Below are 17,990 nucleotides of genomic sequence, written 5' to 3'. Positions count from 1 at the left end.
TTGGGAAGGTCAGGCATCGCAACCGACACAATTGGACTCTCCTTTGGGATTTGTGATTTCGAAGAACGCACAGTTCTTTGCTGTGCTTTTGCCGCAAGTCTTTTTTTTTTCTAGCGAGAGGATGAGTGCTTCCATCCTCATGTGAAGCTGAATCACTAGCCATGAACATAGGCCAGGGCCTCAGCCGTTCCTTGCCACTCCGTGTCGTAAATGGCATATTGGCAAGTTTACGCTTCTCCTCAGACGCTTTTAATTTTGATATTGGGGTCATTTTTTTACTGATCTTTTGTGTTTTGGATTTTACATGCTCTGTACTATGACATTGGGCATCGGCCTTGGCAGACGACGTTGATGGCATTTCATCGTCTCGGCCATGACTAGTGGCAGCAGCTTCAGCACGAGGTGGAAGTGGATCTTGATCTTTCCCTATTTTTTTAACCTCCACATTTTTGTTCTCCATATTTTGCGCACAACTAAAAGCCACCACAGGTATACAATGTAGATGGATGGATAGTATAGTATTACTTATACTTATGGACGACGAGTGACGACACAGAGGTAGGTACAGCCGTGGCCTACCGTACTGCTGCTTAGTGCTTATATATATGATATACTGTATAACGGACCTGGTGGACACTGTCAGCAGACTGCTAAACAAACTAGTATGAAGAAAGAAAGAAAAACACCACAGGTATACAATGTAGATGGATGGATAGTATAGTATTACTTATACTTATGGACGACGAGTGCACTGACGACACAGAGGTAGGTACAGTCGTGGCCTACCGTACTGCTGCTTAGTGCTTATATATATGATATACTGTATAACGGACCTGGTGGACACTGTCAGCAGACTGCTAAACAAACTAGTATGAAGAAAGAAAAAAAAAACACCACAGGTATACAATGTAGATGGATGGATCGTATAGTATTACTTATACTTATGGACGACGAGTGACGACACAGAGGTAGGTACAGCCGTGGCCTACCGTACTGCTGCTTAGTGCTTATATATATGATATTATACTGTATAACGGACCTGGTGGACAGTGTCAGCAGACTGCTAAACAAACTAGTATGAAGAAAGAAAAAAAAAACACCACAGGTATACAATGTAGATGGATGGATAGTATAGTATTACTTATACTTATGGACGACGAGTGACGACACAGAGGTAGGTACAGCCGTGGCCTACCGTACTGCTGCTTAGTGCTTATATATATGATATTATACTGTATAACGGACCTGGTGGACAGTGTCAGCAGACTGCTAAACTAGTATGAAGAAAGAAAAAAAAAACACCACAGGTATACAATGTAGATGGATGGATAGTATAGTATTACTTATACTTATGGACGACGAGTGACGACACAGAGGTAGGTACAGCCGTGGCCTACCGTACTGCTGCTTAGTGCTTATATATATGATATTATACTGTATAACGGACCTGGTGGACAGTGTCAGCAGACTGCTAAATTAGTATGAAGAAAGAAAAAAAAAACACCACAGGTATACAATGTAGATGGATGGATAGTATAGTATTACTTATACTTATGGACGACGAGTGACGACACAGAGGTAGGTACAGCCGTGGCCTACCGTACTGCTGCTTAGTGCTTATATATATGATATACTGTTTAACGGACCTGGTGGACAGTGTCAGCAGACTGCTAAACTAGTATGAAGAAAGAAAAAAAAAACACCACAGGTATACAATGTAGATGGATGGATAGTATAGTATTACTTATACTTATGGACGACGAGTGACGACACAGAGGTAGGTACAGCCGTGGCCTACCGTACTGCTGCTTAGTGCTTATATATATGATATTATACTGTATAACGGACCTGGTGGACAGTGTCAGCAGACTGCTAAACTAGTATGAAGAAAGAAAAAAAAAAACACCACAGGTATACAATGTAGATGGATGGATAGTATAGTATTACTTATACTTATGGACGACGAGTGACGACACAGAGGTAGGTACAGCCGTGGCCTACCGTACTGCTGCTTAGTGCTTATATATATGATATACTGTATAACGGACCTGGTGGACAGTGTCAGCAGACTGCTAAACTAGTATGAAGAAAGAAAAAAAAAACACCACAGGTATACAATGTAGATGGATGGATAGTATAGTATTACTTATACTTATGGACGACGAGTGCACTGACGACACAGAGGTAGGTACAGCCGTGGCCTACCGTACTGCTGCTTAGTGATTAATTATATATATAATATACTATATAACGGACCTGGTGGACACTGTCAGCAGACTGCTAAACAAACTAGCAAGAAGAAAGAAAAAAAAAACACCACAGTGTTTTTCAGGCAGACAAACGTATACTGGACTGGTGGTCACTGTCAGCAAAACTGTGCACTGTACTCCTGCTATAACTGCTCCCCAGTCCCCACAATTAGGCAGTGTGAGCAGTGCACTCAGCACAGATATATCATGCAGCAGTGCAGCACACTGAGTGAGCACAGATATGGTGGAGCGTTTTTTTTCAGGCAGAGAAACAACGGATTAAACTCAAAACCCTGCACTGTACTCCCTAACAGCAGCTCCCCGTCCCCAATCCTCCCCACAATTAAAACTAAGTCACTCGTTTTTTTTTTCTAATACAACGGAGAGGACGCCAGCCACGACCTCTCCCTATCAATCTCAATGCACGTGTGAAAAATGGCGGCGACGCGCGGCTCCTTATATAGAATCCGAGTCTCGCGAGAATCCGACAGCGGGATGATGACGTTCAGGCGCGCTCGGGTTAACCGAGCAAGGCGGGAGGATCCGAGTCGCTCGGACCCGTGTAAAAAAAAGGTGAAGTTCGGGCGGGTTCGGATTCCGAGGAACCGAACCCGCTCATCACTAGTACGCAATGTAAAGACATACGCACGGTCGCGTGTTTACGCAACGTGCGTAAGGGTACGACCTTTAAGTACAAATTACACAATAGTATCGTTTAGTTTAAAGGCGGGACAGTAGCCACGTTACATTAGCACAAATTGCTCGGTTTCCAAGATTTAGTTTAAATTAGAGATGAGCGGGTTCGGTTCCTTGGAATCCGAACCCGCCCGAACTTCAGGTTTTTTTACACGGGGCCGAGCGACTCGGATCTTCCCGCCTTGCTCGGTTAACCCGAGCGCGCCCGAACGTCATCATCCCGCTGTCGGATTCTCGCGAGGCTCGGATTCTATCGCGAGACTCGGATTCTATATAAGGAGCCGCGCGTCGCCGCCATTTTCACACGTGCATTGAGATTGATAGGGAGAGGACGTGGCTGGCGTCCTCTCCGTTTAGAGTGACTAGAGTACTAGAGAGAGACACAAATTTTGGGGAGCATATAGGAGGAGTACTACTTGCTGCTGATAGTGTGACCAGTGACCAGTGCCACCAGTTTAATTAATCCGTTCTCTGCCTGAAAAAAAACGATACACACTGCACAGTGTGACACAGTCACACATACCATATCTGTGCTCAGCCCAGTGTGCTGCATCATATACTGTATATCATTATCTGACTGCTGAGTGCTCACTGCTCACACAGCTTAATTGTGGGTGAGACTGGGGAGCAGTTATAGCAGGAGTACATTTAAGTACAGTGCACACTTTTGCTGCCAGAGTGCCACTGCCAGTGTGACTGACCAGTGACCACTGACCACCAGTATTGTGATTGTCTGCTGACCACCAGTATATTGTGATTGTCTGCCTGAAAAAGTTAAACACTCGTCGTGTGGTGTTTTTATAAACGCATTCTGCAGACAGTGTCCAGCAGGTCCGTCATTACATAATATATACCTGTCCGGCTGCAGTACTAGTGTGATATATATATATATTTTAATTTTATCTCATTATCATCCAGTCTATATTAGCAGCAGACACAGTACGGTAGTCCACGGCTGTAGCTACCTCTGTGTCGGCAGTCGCTCGTCCATCCATAATTGTATACCACCTACCCGTGGTTTTTTTTTTCTATCTTCTTGATACTAGTAGCTTACTTTAGGAGTCTGCAGTGCTGACAGACAGTGTCCAGCAGGTCCGTCATTACATAATATATACCTGTCCGGCTGCAGTACTAGTGTGATATATAATATATATATATTTTAATTTTATCTCATTATCATCCAGTCTATATTAGCAGCAGACACAGTACGGTAGTCCACGGCTGTAGCTACCTCTGTGTCGGCAGTCGCTCGTCCATCCATAATTGTATACCACCTACCCGTGGTTTTTTTTTTTTCTATCTTCTTGATACTAGTAGCTTACTTTAGGAGTCTGCAGTGCTGACAGACAGTGTCCAGCAGGTCCGTCATTACATAATATATACCTGTCCGGCTGCAGTACTAGTGTGATATATAATATATATTTTAATTTTATCTCATTATCATCCAGTCTATATTAGCAGCAGACACAGTACGGTAGTCCACGGCTGTAGCTACCTCTGTGTCGGCAGTCGCTCGTCCATCCATAATTGTATACCACCTACCCGTGGTTTTTTTTTTTCTATCTTCTTGATACTAGTAGCTTACTTTAGGAGTCTGCAGTGCTGACAGACAGTGTCCAGCAGGTCCGTCATTACATAATATATACCTGTCCGGCTGCAGTACTAGTGTGATATATATATATATTTTAATTTTATCTCATTATCATCCAGTCTATATTAGCAGCAGACACAGTACGGTAGTCCACGGCTGTAGCTACCTCTGTGTCGGCAGTCGCTCGTCCATTCATAATTGTATACCACCTACCCGTGGTTTTTTTTTTTCTATCTTCTTGATACTAGTAGCTTACTTTAGGAGTCTGCAGTGCTGAGTCTGACAGACAGTGTCCAGCAGGTCCGTCATTACATAATATATACCTGTCCGGCTGCAGTACTCGTGTGATATATATATATATATATTTTAATTTTATCTCATTATCATCCAGTCTATATTAGCAGCAGACATTTTAGCATCATATTTTATCATTTTAGCATTATATTAGCAGCAGACATTCATTTTTCTTTGCGTCATGTGCTGTTTGGGGAGTATTTTTTTGAAGGGCCATCCTGCGTGACACTGCAGTGCCACTCCTAGATGGGCCAGGTGTTTGTGTCGGCCACTAGGGTCGCTTATCTTACTCACACAGCTACCTCATTGCGCCTCTTTTTTTCTTTGCGTCATGTGCTGTTTGGGGAGTGTTTTTTGGAAGGGCCATCCTGCGTGACACTGCAGTGCCACTCCTAGATGGGCCAGGTGTTTGTGTCGGCCACTAGGGTCGCTTATCTTACTCACACAGCTACCTCATTGCGCCTCTTTTTTTCTTTGCGTCATGTGCTGTTTGGGGAGTGTTTTTTGGAAGGGCCATCCTGCGTGACACTGCAGTGCCACTCCTAGATGGGCCAGGTGTTTGTGTCGGCCACTAGGGTCGCTTAGCTTACTCACACAGCTACCTCATTGCGCCTCTTTTTTTCTTTGCGTCATGTGCTGTTTGGGGAGTGTTTTTTGGAAGGGCCATCCTGCGTGACACTGCAGTGCCACTCCTAGATGGGCCAGGTGTTTGTGTCGGCCACTAGGGTCGCTTAGCTTAGTCATCCAGCGACCTCGGTGCAAATTTTAGGACTAAAAATAATATTGTGAGGTGTGAGGTGTTCAGAATAGACTGAAAATGAGTGGAAATTATGGTTTTTGAGGTTAATAATACTTTGGGATCAAAATGACCCCCAAATTCTATGATTTAAGCTGTGTTTTAGTGTTTTTTGAAAAAAACACCCGAATCCAAAACACACCCGAATCCGACAAAGAAAATTCGGTGAGGTTTTGCCAAAACGCGGTCGAACCCAAAACACGGCCGCGGAACCGAACCCAAAACCAAAACACAAAACCCGAAAAATTTCAAGTGCACATCTCTAGTTTAAATAAAACCTTTTTTACTGTATTGCCTCTGGGAATAAACCTGTTTTATCTGAATGAAAGATAATTTTCTGTACAGAAAAAACCAAAGTGTATTTGAGTGAACGAACGTGAGTGAGCGAACGTAACATTGAACGTAGTGGACCCCAGGAATTCGGGATCCCGTCGAAGTGGTACACCGAGTGAGTGGAGGCTTGGTGGCGTGAGGCAGCTGACTCATGTTAATATAGATTGAAGTACAAAGGAGCAAGGTAGTAGAGTACCGCGGCCCAGGAGGTCAGCGAGGTTTAGAGTACCGCGGCCCAGGGGGTCAGCGAGGTTTACCCATATAGTTTTTGATACGCTCCGGCTGAGGTTTCGTAGCTCGTGATTCGATTCCAGTGGTCGTATGGCGGATAAGTAACAAGTACCTATACGCTGTGCGATTGGACCGCGCGTTCGTGGGTGCAATATTTAGCGCAATGTGATACCCTTTTTACGAGCTTTGCGTAAAATCGCGGTATCATTAGCGCTGTATATAGCATACGCAAGCGTGATTTGTGTATAATAAAGGTTTAGGGAGTTTTCGCTGGCCTCTCTCAGGAAATCTCCAACGGCCTATATTTACTGGAAAGAGTAACTTATTCCCATAAACTTCCAGTAAATAGAGGTTACATAGGGCCCCAGGGTGAGTACATTGCCTTCGCTATCAACAGTGTATGGTAGTACTGGCCAACGTGGGCGTGAGTGGGTGAAAGCACTCGGAGAACTTTCACCGTTGCCTTATATTGAGTATTTTGTTTTTTTTTGTGGGATTAGCTGAAAGGGCAATACCTGCAAATTATGGGGGCCAGTTGCTCAAGTAAGGGACGTGCAACCAGGGTACAGGTTGACACACCGCGGCCCAGGGGGTCAGCGAGGTTCATTATGTGTGAAAAGTATGGTTCACACACAGAAGTTTTATGCAATGCATGGGAACGTATGACTGCGGAAGATAGGGAACCATTCCCTAAGGTAGGCAGTTTTGAACCAGAGGTATTGCAGAATTTAAGGATTAGGATATGTCTGATAAAATCCCGAAAACAAAGGGTCAGACATACAGATTGTTTAAACTTATGGCAGCAAGAGGGTGATATGCAAAGAGAATTAGCTCATGCAGCAGGTTCCAAACCTAGCAGGAAAATGATGGCAACCGCACCACCACCACCGTATATTGTGGGGGAGATAGTGGCTACAGACAATGGCATATTGGTATCAGATAAAAGTATAGGTGATAAATGTACTAACGCTAATCCTTGCCAGTTGTATCCCATTTTAAATTTTACCCAGGACTGCAAGCAGGAAGATGAGCCCAGCACGATATCGGCACTCTCTCTAGCAGCCACCATACAAGACACTCAGGTGGGCACGGCCCAACCAGCAAGAGCAGTAGTAAGGCCCCCTAGCGGAGGGATAAGTGAGGTCATGTCCACAGGTAAGTACGGTACCATACATTATGCAGAGACAATTGCACCTCACATTGTAGAATCAACTCAGAATTACGTAATTGAATTAAATCCTGTCAGGGTGATCGCAGTCCCCAATGGGAGGACTGACGCTCAGGGAGTAAATCCCGTCAGGAACATTGCCATGCATTGTCCCTGGTCCCGGACAGAGTTAAGGTCAATTATGGCAGAATTTCCTGATCCCAGAAAAGATCTAGTTGCATGCCAGAGGTTCATTAAAGAGTTAGGTAACGCCACCAAACCCACAAACAAAGATTGGCGAACAGTGCTACGAGTATGTTTACCCTCCAATATTGACCCCGCGAAATTCATTACCGATTGTAGATTAGACGCAGAAGTACCTCTTACTGATGAGTACACTCAGGAGAATGTACGACAAATCAATCTGCAATTAGGAGCATATTTCCCTACTGTTGTCAAATGGAATAAAATCTTTTCCATAAGACAAAAAGAAGGTGAAATGGCAGCTGAAAATTTCCATCGAGCACTGCAGGAAATGGCTAGATACACTGGGATCGAGGACATTAAGGACAATGTACATCACAGGGAGGTAGCTGTGTCAGTATTAATGGACGGGTTAAAAGAGGCATTAAGAACAAGGGTACAAACCTCTCTACCTAACTGGAGAGGTATCTCGGTGGCTGCACTAAGAGAGTCCGCTATCGAGCATGACCGGAACGCCATTAAGCACAGGGAGTCTCAGGGGGATAAGCTGATGACAGTAAGTATAAATGCTCTTACAACAAAACCACATCAGCCAAAACCCCAGACACCTGATGGTAAGTCGCATGTAGTAGTATGCTATAACTGTCGGAAGGAAGGACATTTTGCATGGAACTGTAGGTGTAAAGACACACGTAATGTATACCGACCCCCTAGACCAGGATATGAACCACACTATAATACACATAATTGGGATCAGGGACCGCATAGGAGAAGTTATGAGCCACATGCAGGGGAAACAAGGAGGTACCCACCTAGGAGGGACTGGCAGACCTCCGAAAATTCTCAGTTACCCCCCTCACATATTGTAGCTGCCAGTGCGCTGCGGGAGGGTCACAATATACAATAGGGGTTGGGCCACACCTGTAGTCTGCAACCAGTGAAGTTGATTGCTAGCCTTGGTAGTGAACCTGAGGTCACAGTTGATGTAGCTGGTAGATCATTACCTTTTCTTGTAGATACAGGGGCGGCCAGGTCAGTGTTAAATTCAACGGTAGGTATGAAAACCACGGGTAAAACAATTTCGGCAATGGGAGTAACAGGAATAGTGCAACAATACCCTTTGAGTAGACCAGCAGAGATTACGATAGGGCCTTTGCAGACCAAGCATTCCTTTTTGCTAGCTGCATCGGCTCCGACTAACCTGCTTGGAAGAGATTTATTGTGTAAAATGAGGTGTGTCATATATTGTACTCCTGAGGGTGTCTTCTTGGATATACCCGAGAATCACGTTCAGGAAGTGCAGGATATGTTAGACACCCCACAAAGGCTAATGTCACACTCTGCTGTTATAGACAAGTGTACATCAATGGTAGAGGAAATGATCTCACAAATACCGAGTTCCTTTTGGACCAAAGATGGACAAGACACTGGATTGATGGCGAATGTAGCTCCAGCAGTAGTGCAAGTAAAAGATGGTAGGATAGCTCTAAAAATCCCTCAGTATCCTCTGAAGCCAGAGGTAGAATTAAAGTGTACCCCGTCATAGAGCGCTTGCTACAACAGGGCATCCTAGTCAGGACGTCCAGCACTGCCAATAGTCCCATCTTCCCTGTGAAAAAGAGTGGGGGGAGAGGGGTTACCGGCTAGTGCAGGATCTAAGGGGGATAAACAAGATAGTTGAGAGCCAATTCCTCGTAGTGCCCAATCCAGCTATCATCCTCATGCAAATTCCCCCTACTGCTAAATTTTTCACTGTTATTGACCTCTGTTCTGCCTTCTTTTCTGTCCCTCTGCACCCTGACAGCCAATACCTGTTTGCATTTACATACAGGGGAGTACAGTACACCTGGACTCGTCTTCCCCAAGGTTTTATTGACAGCCCAAGTATTTTCTCCCAGGCTTTGCATGACTGTTTACAATCCTTTCAACCTGAGAGCGGATCAGTATTAATACAGTATGTCGATGACTTATTGCTGTGTTCTGATTCACTTGAATCGTCCTTGAAAGAAACGAAACAGCTTCTGTTTCATCTATCCCATACGGGACACAAGGTTTCAAATGATAAGTTACAGCTGTGCCAGACCAGGGTGAAATATTTGGGACATTGCTTGACTCAAGGACTAGACATCTCACCGCTGATAGAATACAGGCGATTCGCGACATGACTCTGCCACAAACCCAGCAACAGATCCGCACTTTTCTTGGAATGTGTGGGTACTGCCGAAACTGGATCCCAGGGTACTCTATACTGGCTTTACCTTTGCAAGAAATGGTCTCTTCAAACAAACCGGATTGGATCTCGCGCACAGATGAGTCCGAACTGGCATTTGAGAGACTCAAACAGTGCCTATCACAGGCACCTGCATTAGGCATGCCAGATTATGGGAAACCCTTTGAATTGTACGGTGCGGAAAGTGCTGGGTGTGCGGCAGGTGTCCTAACCCAGAGACATGGTGATGCCAACAGGCCGGTAGCTTACTACAGTGCACAGTTGGACACCGTAGCGCGGTCTCTCCCCACATGCTTGCGAAGTGTTGCAGTGATAGCTTTGCTAGTAAGTAAAAGCGAAGACGTAGTGTTAGGATACAACCTGACCGTCCATACACCTCATGCAGTATCAGCCTTACTGAACTCCGCCCAAACCAGACATGTCTCATCTGCGCGGTTTACAAGGTGGGAATTATCACTAATTGCCCCTGTAAGCATCACCATTAAAAGATGCAGCTCACTAAATCCTGCAATTTATCTGCCAAGTGTGCCTGGACAGACACAAAGAGTGGAGGATGAGAATGATGGTGAAGGAGGATTTAGTGCAGACACTGATACTCATGATTGTATGGAATACCTGAACCAGACTTTCACTGCAAGACCTGACATTAGTGATAACCCACTGGAAGGCGTAGATTTTACTTTTTACACTGACGGTAGTTGCCACAGACAGACGGACTCGGGAGACTTATGCACTGGGTACGCTGTTGTAGACGACAGAAGTATCATAGAAGCTGAGCCCCTGGGCCCACCGCACTCAGCACAAGTTGCTGAGCTGGTCGCTCTAACCAGAGCGTGTGAATTGGCCAAGGGTAAGTCAGCTAATATATACACAGATTCTAGGTATGCCTTTGGAGTGGTGCATGATTTCGGGGCCCTATGGCGCCTCAAAAATTTCATGACGGCAGCTGGCACACCTGTAGCGCATGCGTCGCACATAAAAAGGCTTCTAACAGCGATACAAGAACCAGACAGGGTGGCTGTTATCAAGTGCAAAGCACACACTTACAACCAAGACCCAATTTCACTTGGTAACAGCCGGGCAGATGAAGCTGCTAAATCAGCAGCCAGCACCCCCATACAAACGAACACCACATCCCTGATGACATTCAACACAATCAACACACAAAACTTAATTGAAATGCAAAATTTGTTTTCTCCACAGGAAAAGGCGGTCTGGAGGTCAAAGGGGTATATCCAGGAGTCCTCAGGACTCTGGACAGGTGGACAAGGTAAGCCAGTAGCCCCCAGAGCATATCTCCCAAGCTTAGCTGAGGCAGCACCCGGTCTGACTCATCTGGGTAAAGAGGATATGTGTAAGCTGGTGAGAGCCTACTGGTGTGCGCCAGGATTCTCTTCTCATGCAGGTAAGAGAGCAATGACATGTCTTACTTGCTTGAGGAAGAATATTGGAAAGTCAATACCAACAGAGCCATCCCATATCCCTCCGACAGACGGCCCTTTTCAGGTAATACAAATTTATTTCATACAGTTACCACCCTGTAGGAATTTAAAATATGTGTTAGTCTGTATTGATGTGTTTTCCAATTGGGTAGAAGCGTTCCCTGCTGCCACAAATACTGCTACGTTCACTGCAAAGAAAATTGTGCAGGAATTTATGTGTAGGTATGGTATCCCTAGAATAATTGAAAGCGATAGGGGTACCCATTTTACAGGTGAAGTCTTTCAGGTTATGTGCAAACTGATGGGAATTAATAGCAAGCTGCATACTCCGTACCGACCACAGGCGAGTGCGAAGGTGGAGAGAGTGAACAGCACTATTAAGAACAAGCTGAGCAAAGTGATGGCTGAGACTGGATTGTTGTGGCCAGAAGCTTTGCCACTAGTATTGTACAGCAGCAGAACCACTCCCAGGTCCCCCCTTAATCTGTCACCCTTTGAGATTCTTTTTGGCCGACAACCCCATGTAATGATAGACCCCCAGGATGATTTGAAATGCAATAACGAAGTGACTGTGAAATATTTGGTTAGGATGAGCCAGCAATTGAGGAATCAAAATAGGAATCTAAAGCTGGTGATTCCTGACCTACCGAACAGCAATTGTCATGACATTGAACCTGGGGATTATGTAATGATTCGAAATTTTCTACGCTCAGGTTGCCTCATTGACAGGTGGGAAGGACCGTACCAAGTCCTGCTAACCAGCACGACAGCATTAAAGGTTGCCGAAAGAGAGACTTGGGTCCACTCGTCCCACTGTAAGAAGATCGCTGACAAAGAGCAGAGTGTAGAGAACATCGTATCACTGGAGTGTCTGTGCCGGGAAGGTTGAGACGGCACCTGAGCGTGGAGAACAACAAGACCAGAGGTGGTTGTTGCACCAGTTTTTTTTTTTATTATTTTCTCCATCTCCCACTAGGTGTGTTCGAATTCTAACGCGGCGCAAGCACGGCACAAATTTTATGAGTTTAAGGAGCGAGGGCATTGTTACAGCAGCAGATTTAATTTACGACCCATCCATAGAGACAGTGTTGTGATAAGGATTGCAAATGAATTCCATGGCCTGTTTCTTTCACCCGTTTTTCCTTTGTCTCCCCCTCTGCCCAGATACACCCATCCTGAAAAGACATCAACCCTACCCAAGAATGTTTATGAAAATGTTATGTGAATGTATTTTAGATATGTGTCTTATCTTCATCTCTACAACCTTCAGTTAATGACACACATAGTCGACAGGTAATATCCACATGTACTAGCACTCACAAATGTTCCCCCTCCATGTATCATCAACTAAATGTGCACCCCATTTGTTGGAACAAGAAGCCGAAAAGAGCTCGGTAGTGTTTGTTGGCCCACTTACAGATCCTTAATACGGGATAAGAAGGATTTAATATATACTTCGCAATACCTCGAAGCTTATCTAGAACATATACGGCACGATGATACATGCCCCTCAGACATGGATCCATATATACATGCTTTTTACTATCCCACTGGGTCATACATTTCCCGCCTACAACTCTCCCCCGATCATCAAATTTTCTGTAGATATTATGTAGATATTTTTCTGTTTAGTGATTAGATAGTGGCAGTTATTGTTGACTGCGAAAGGGTGGACTGTCAAAGTCGAAAAATATTGCAGTACACACATCACGTACAAACTACACACAGATGGCCTCTGCGCGTGTACTTGTTCTGCCATGCGTGCACATATCCGCAATTTGCGTATGGTCGCTCCCGCGGTCCTGCGCGTGGTGTGGGTATTTACGGCAGAGTTTGTGAACGCATGGAGAGCTATCAAAACATTACATATTTAATCCAAATAGTGCACATTGGCCCTCATTCCGAGTTGTTTGCTCGGTATTTTTCATCGCATCGCAATGAAAATCCGCTTAGTACGCATGCGCAATGTTCGCACTGCGACTGCGCCAAGTATCTTTGCTATGAAGATAGTATTTTTACTCACGGCTTTTTCATCGCTCCGGCGATCGTAATGTGATTGACAGGAAATGGGTGTTACTGGGCGGAAGCACGGCGTTTTAGGGGCGTGAGGTTGAAAACGCTACCGTTTCCGGAAAAAACGCAGGAGTGGCCGGAGAAACGGTGGGAGTGCCTGGGCGAACGCTGGGTGTGCTTGTGACGTCAACCAGGAACGACAAGCACTGAACTGATCGCACAGGCAGAGTAAGTCTGAAGCTACTCTAAAACTGCTACGAGGTGTGCTAATCGCAATATTGCGAATACATCGGTCGCACTTTTAAGAAGCTAAGATACACTCCCAGTAGGCGTAGGCTTAGCGTGTGTAACTCTGCTACATTCGCCTTGCGAGCGATCAACTCGGAATGAGGGCCATTGTACACATAGCCCCCCTGCACCACATCAGAAAGTAACAACAGTTTAAATGATTCCAGAACAAAGGGATTCACCTTTACAGGATAAGAGGGGACAGACTAAGGTTATAAGGTGGTGTTTGGTATCCAGCTGTAGGGTATTTTAAGGGTAACATTCCGGTGTTGGTTTGCGGAAGATCGCATGTTCCTGAGGATAGTTAGGTGCAGAAGCAGAATATAGATATAAACTGTATTTACTGTATATTATGTATGCGGCGGGAATCCAGAGGAGACCACCCACAAGAGCAGTTGAGAAAGACATCGCCTACCTTTTCAAATCGACCTATGACCTCTCCTGTACTTTAAAAGTGCATTCCTGTGTCCAATGGACAAAGGGATTACAGTATCCATTGTATTGCTTTTGGAAGAGTTGTATAAATAAAGCCTGTTGCAGCCTGGCCGGACACAAGACTCACAACGCAATCAACCTGATAGCGGAGGACCGGGCCGGGTTGCGCAAGTGAATATTCTCACGTATGTACATTGACTGTAGCCATTTACTCTGTTGTATTGTAGTGCATAATTTGTATTGTAAACCCCCTTTCAGAAATAATCCACTGTGGTGTCGGAACCCAGCGGTAAAATCACAATTGGTGTCGTGTCCTATTTTCCCTGCTAAGGTTTAAAGTGTATTCATTATTGTATTGCTTAGCTGTATAAGGTTTAAAAGCGTATCAATTGGGTGTGTACGCGCTGCGGATACTTTGTACCATCAGCGCGGCGTTTGTACGCAGAGTCCGTACATTATACGGGACTCATTACGCAAATAGCGTAAAAGGTACGTAGAGTGCATATTAAGTCTAGCGGCCGCAGCGGCTCCATGGTAAAAGTGTGTTTAAAGGTATAGGGGGTCATTCCGAGTTGTTCGCTCGCGAGCTGCTTTTAGCAGCTTTGCACACGCTAAGCCGCCGCCTACTGGGAGTGAATCTTAGCATAGTAAAATTGCGAACAAAAGATTTGCAATATTGCGAAAAGACTTCTCTGTGCAGTTTCTGAGTAGCTCGAGACTTACTCTGCCAGTGCGATCAGTTCAGTGCTTGTCGTTCCTGTTTTGACGTCACAAACACACCCAGCGTTCGCCCAGACACTCCTCCGTTTCTCCAGCCACTCCCGCGTTTTTCCCAGAAACGGTAGCGTTTTTTCACACACTCCCATAAAACGGCCAATTTCCGCCCAGAAACACCCACTTCATGTCAATCACATTACGATCAACAGAACGAAGAAAAAACCTCGTAATGCCGTGAGTAAAATACCTAACTGCATAGCAAATTTACTTGGCGCAGTCGCACTGCGGACATTGCGCATGCGCATTAGCGACTAATCGCTCCTTTGCGAGAAAAATATAACGAGCGAATAACTCGGAATGACCCCCATAGCTTTATGTTTTAAGATAAAATCGACATTATCAACCCCTATATTTTTACAGCATACAGGGCCAGTGTAATGTTATTTTAACAGCAGCATCCCTATATTTTTACAGCATACAGGAGGACAGTGCTCCTGCCCCCTGTACAACACAGTGACAGCCAGGACAGCAACACCCATGTACAGCTGCAGCATCCGTAACAGGCAGCACATGAAACACCAGTGACAGCCAGGACAGCACCCCTAACAGCACAGATACACCACAGTGATTGGAGCAGCACCCCTACAGAGCACACACTAACCCCACCCGACCCCACCACCCACAGAAAGACAGAGGTCTGTCCCACTCACTCTCCAAGTTCGGAGGGAAAATGGCAGCGTCGCGTGCAGTTCGGGGGATTCGGCTCTCTGGGAATCGAACTCGCTCATCTCATATATATATATATATATATATATCAACTTGATGTGAACTGTGTGATAATGGGTTTGTTCACTTGTAGGTAAAATTCAGTGAGTGCATATTGACAAATGCATAGCTGTGCACACTGGCATATTATAATGGGTGCAGTGTGTGCGGTGCACACGGGCCCCTAAGTCCAGGGGGCCCACACCGCACACACTGCACCTATTTCTTGGATACACACCCCTCCGGAGTCTTGCGCCGAAGGCAGCAGCGCTGTTGAATCACTGTGAAAATGGTGCAGTGGCCAGTTTCACTGCTGTTTCGCACATGCGCAGTAGAGAAATGGCTGGGAAAATGGCTGTCGTGCCATTTTCCTAGAGATCTGCGCATGCGCATTAGAGCGCTGCCGGCAGAGAGGAGGCGGCCCGGATGGAGGAGCCTGCACGCGGGTTTCCTCCTCTCTTAAAGCGCTCCTGGTTGTGCATCTGCGCTATTATAGGTCCTATTGCACCAAGGATAAGGCAGATGCAAGCATGCGCTAATAGTGGTCATCTGTATATTCAGTAAACCAAGCCCACTGATTGGTGGAGATTCAGCAGCATAGAAGTGTCTAAGCTGTGGTGTCTCAGTTGCACCATGCATCTTGCACCATATAGTGCAAAAACGCTAGGTGAAAAAGAACACATATGTTTACACATTTAATTATGTGTACGCAGGGACGGTTTAAGAGATGAGGGGGCCTGGGCGCACCCTCCTTGTGGGCCCTCTTACCTCTGTGGTACAGAAGACTCTGCGCATGCACAGGTCTCCGGAAACATGGTGCTCACCATGTTCCCAGCAACTAATCTCTATTAAACATGCGCAGGTGTCCGGAAACATGGTGCCTGCCATGTTCATGGTGACAAATCTCTACTGCACATGCGCAAAGCACAGGGAAAATGACCGCAGCGCCATTTTCCGAGTGATTGCTGCTGCGGCAACAGAGCAGATGAGGGATTCTGTATAGGTAAGTAACTAAACATGGGTGTACGGGGTGTGATGTGGGCCCCCTGGACCCAGGGGCCTGTGTGCACCAAGCACACTACACCCACTATAGATACGCCTATGTGTGCACGCCATGTGGACTTGTTTGCAAGGACATATAATCAACTACCTAACAGAAAGACTTTACTCCATTTACTATATTACCCATAATCCCTCTGTGTCAGCACCTGATAAAATCAAAGTCTTAATAAATGTTAAAAACATGTGATTAAAGGCAGCACATCTGTATTTTATTCTTGGATATATAGTTGTATTATGTAACATTCTCTTTCCTCATTAAGTAGCACCTGGATACACGGCTCCAGGAGGTGATACAGTAATTAACTTGATAACCTTAATCTTACTGTTTTTCATGTTGCCATAATGAACAATCCAAATTGCTCGAGCAGTATTTACAATATGCCTCCAGATGAAGCAGTGTGCTGTTTTTAATTACATGTTTTTAGCATATATATATATATATATATATATATATTAGAGATGTGCGGCGGGCACTTTTTGTGTTTTGTGTTTTGGTTTCGGTTCTAATTCCCCAAATCGTGTTTTGGGTTGGTTTTGCGCAAACCACCCTTTTGGGTTTTAGTTTTGGATCTGGATGATTTTTGAAAAAAACATAAAAACAACTAAATTCACAGAATTTGGGGGTAATTCTGATCCTATTAACCTCAATAACATTCATTTCCACTCATTTCCAGTCTATTCTGAACACCTCACACCTCACAATATTATTTTTAGTACTAAAATTTGCACCGAGGTCGCTGTGTGACTAAGCTAAGCGACCCAAGTGGCCGACACAAACACCTGGCCCATCTAGGAGTGGCACTGCAGTGTCAGACAGTATGGCAGTTTTAAAAAATAGGTCCCAAACAGCACATGATGCAAAGAAGAAAAAGAGGTGCACCGAGGTTGCTGTATGACTAAGCTAAGCAACACAACCACCAGGCCCATCTAGTAGTGGCATGCAGTGGCTGAATGTCGAAAGTGGCCCGCGATATTTCAGTCCACTGACAGCATCTCCTGCATGCCCCTGTCATTTTTCAATATTTCTGCAATTGGTGGACTTATACGGCAGTACCCCTGGACTTATACGGCAGTGTTAGACAGGATGGTAAGCCATGCCCCAAACAGCACATGATGCAAAGATGAAAAAAAGTTGCACCGAGGTTGCTGTAACACTAACTGTGTTTTGGATTTGGGTGTTTTTTTTTTTCAAAAAACCCTCAAAAACAGCTTAAATCATAGAATTTGGGGGTCATTTTGATCCCATAGTATTATTAACCTCAATAACCATAATTTCCACTAATTTCCAGTCTATTCTGAACACCTCACACCTCACAATATTATTTTTAGTCCTAAAATTTGCACTGAGGTCGCTGGATGACTAAGCTAAGCGACACAAGTGTGCGGCACATACACCTGGACCATCTAGGAGTGGCACTGCAGTGTCAGACAGGAGGGTAGATATAAAAAAAGACCCCAAACGGCACATCATACAAAGATGAAAAAGAGGCGCAATGA

Source organism: Pseudophryne corroboree, chromosome 5 (genome assembly GCF_028390025.1).
Source record: "Pseudophryne corroboree isolate aPseCor3 chromosome 5, aPseCor3.hap2, whole genome shotgun sequence".
Classification (NCBI taxonomy): domain Eukaryota; kingdom Metazoa; phylum Chordata; class Amphibia; order Anura; family Myobatrachidae; genus Pseudophryne; species Pseudophryne corroboree.
The sequence above is the reverse complement of the archived record's forward strand: the minus strand, read 5'-3'. Positions refer to the sequence as shown.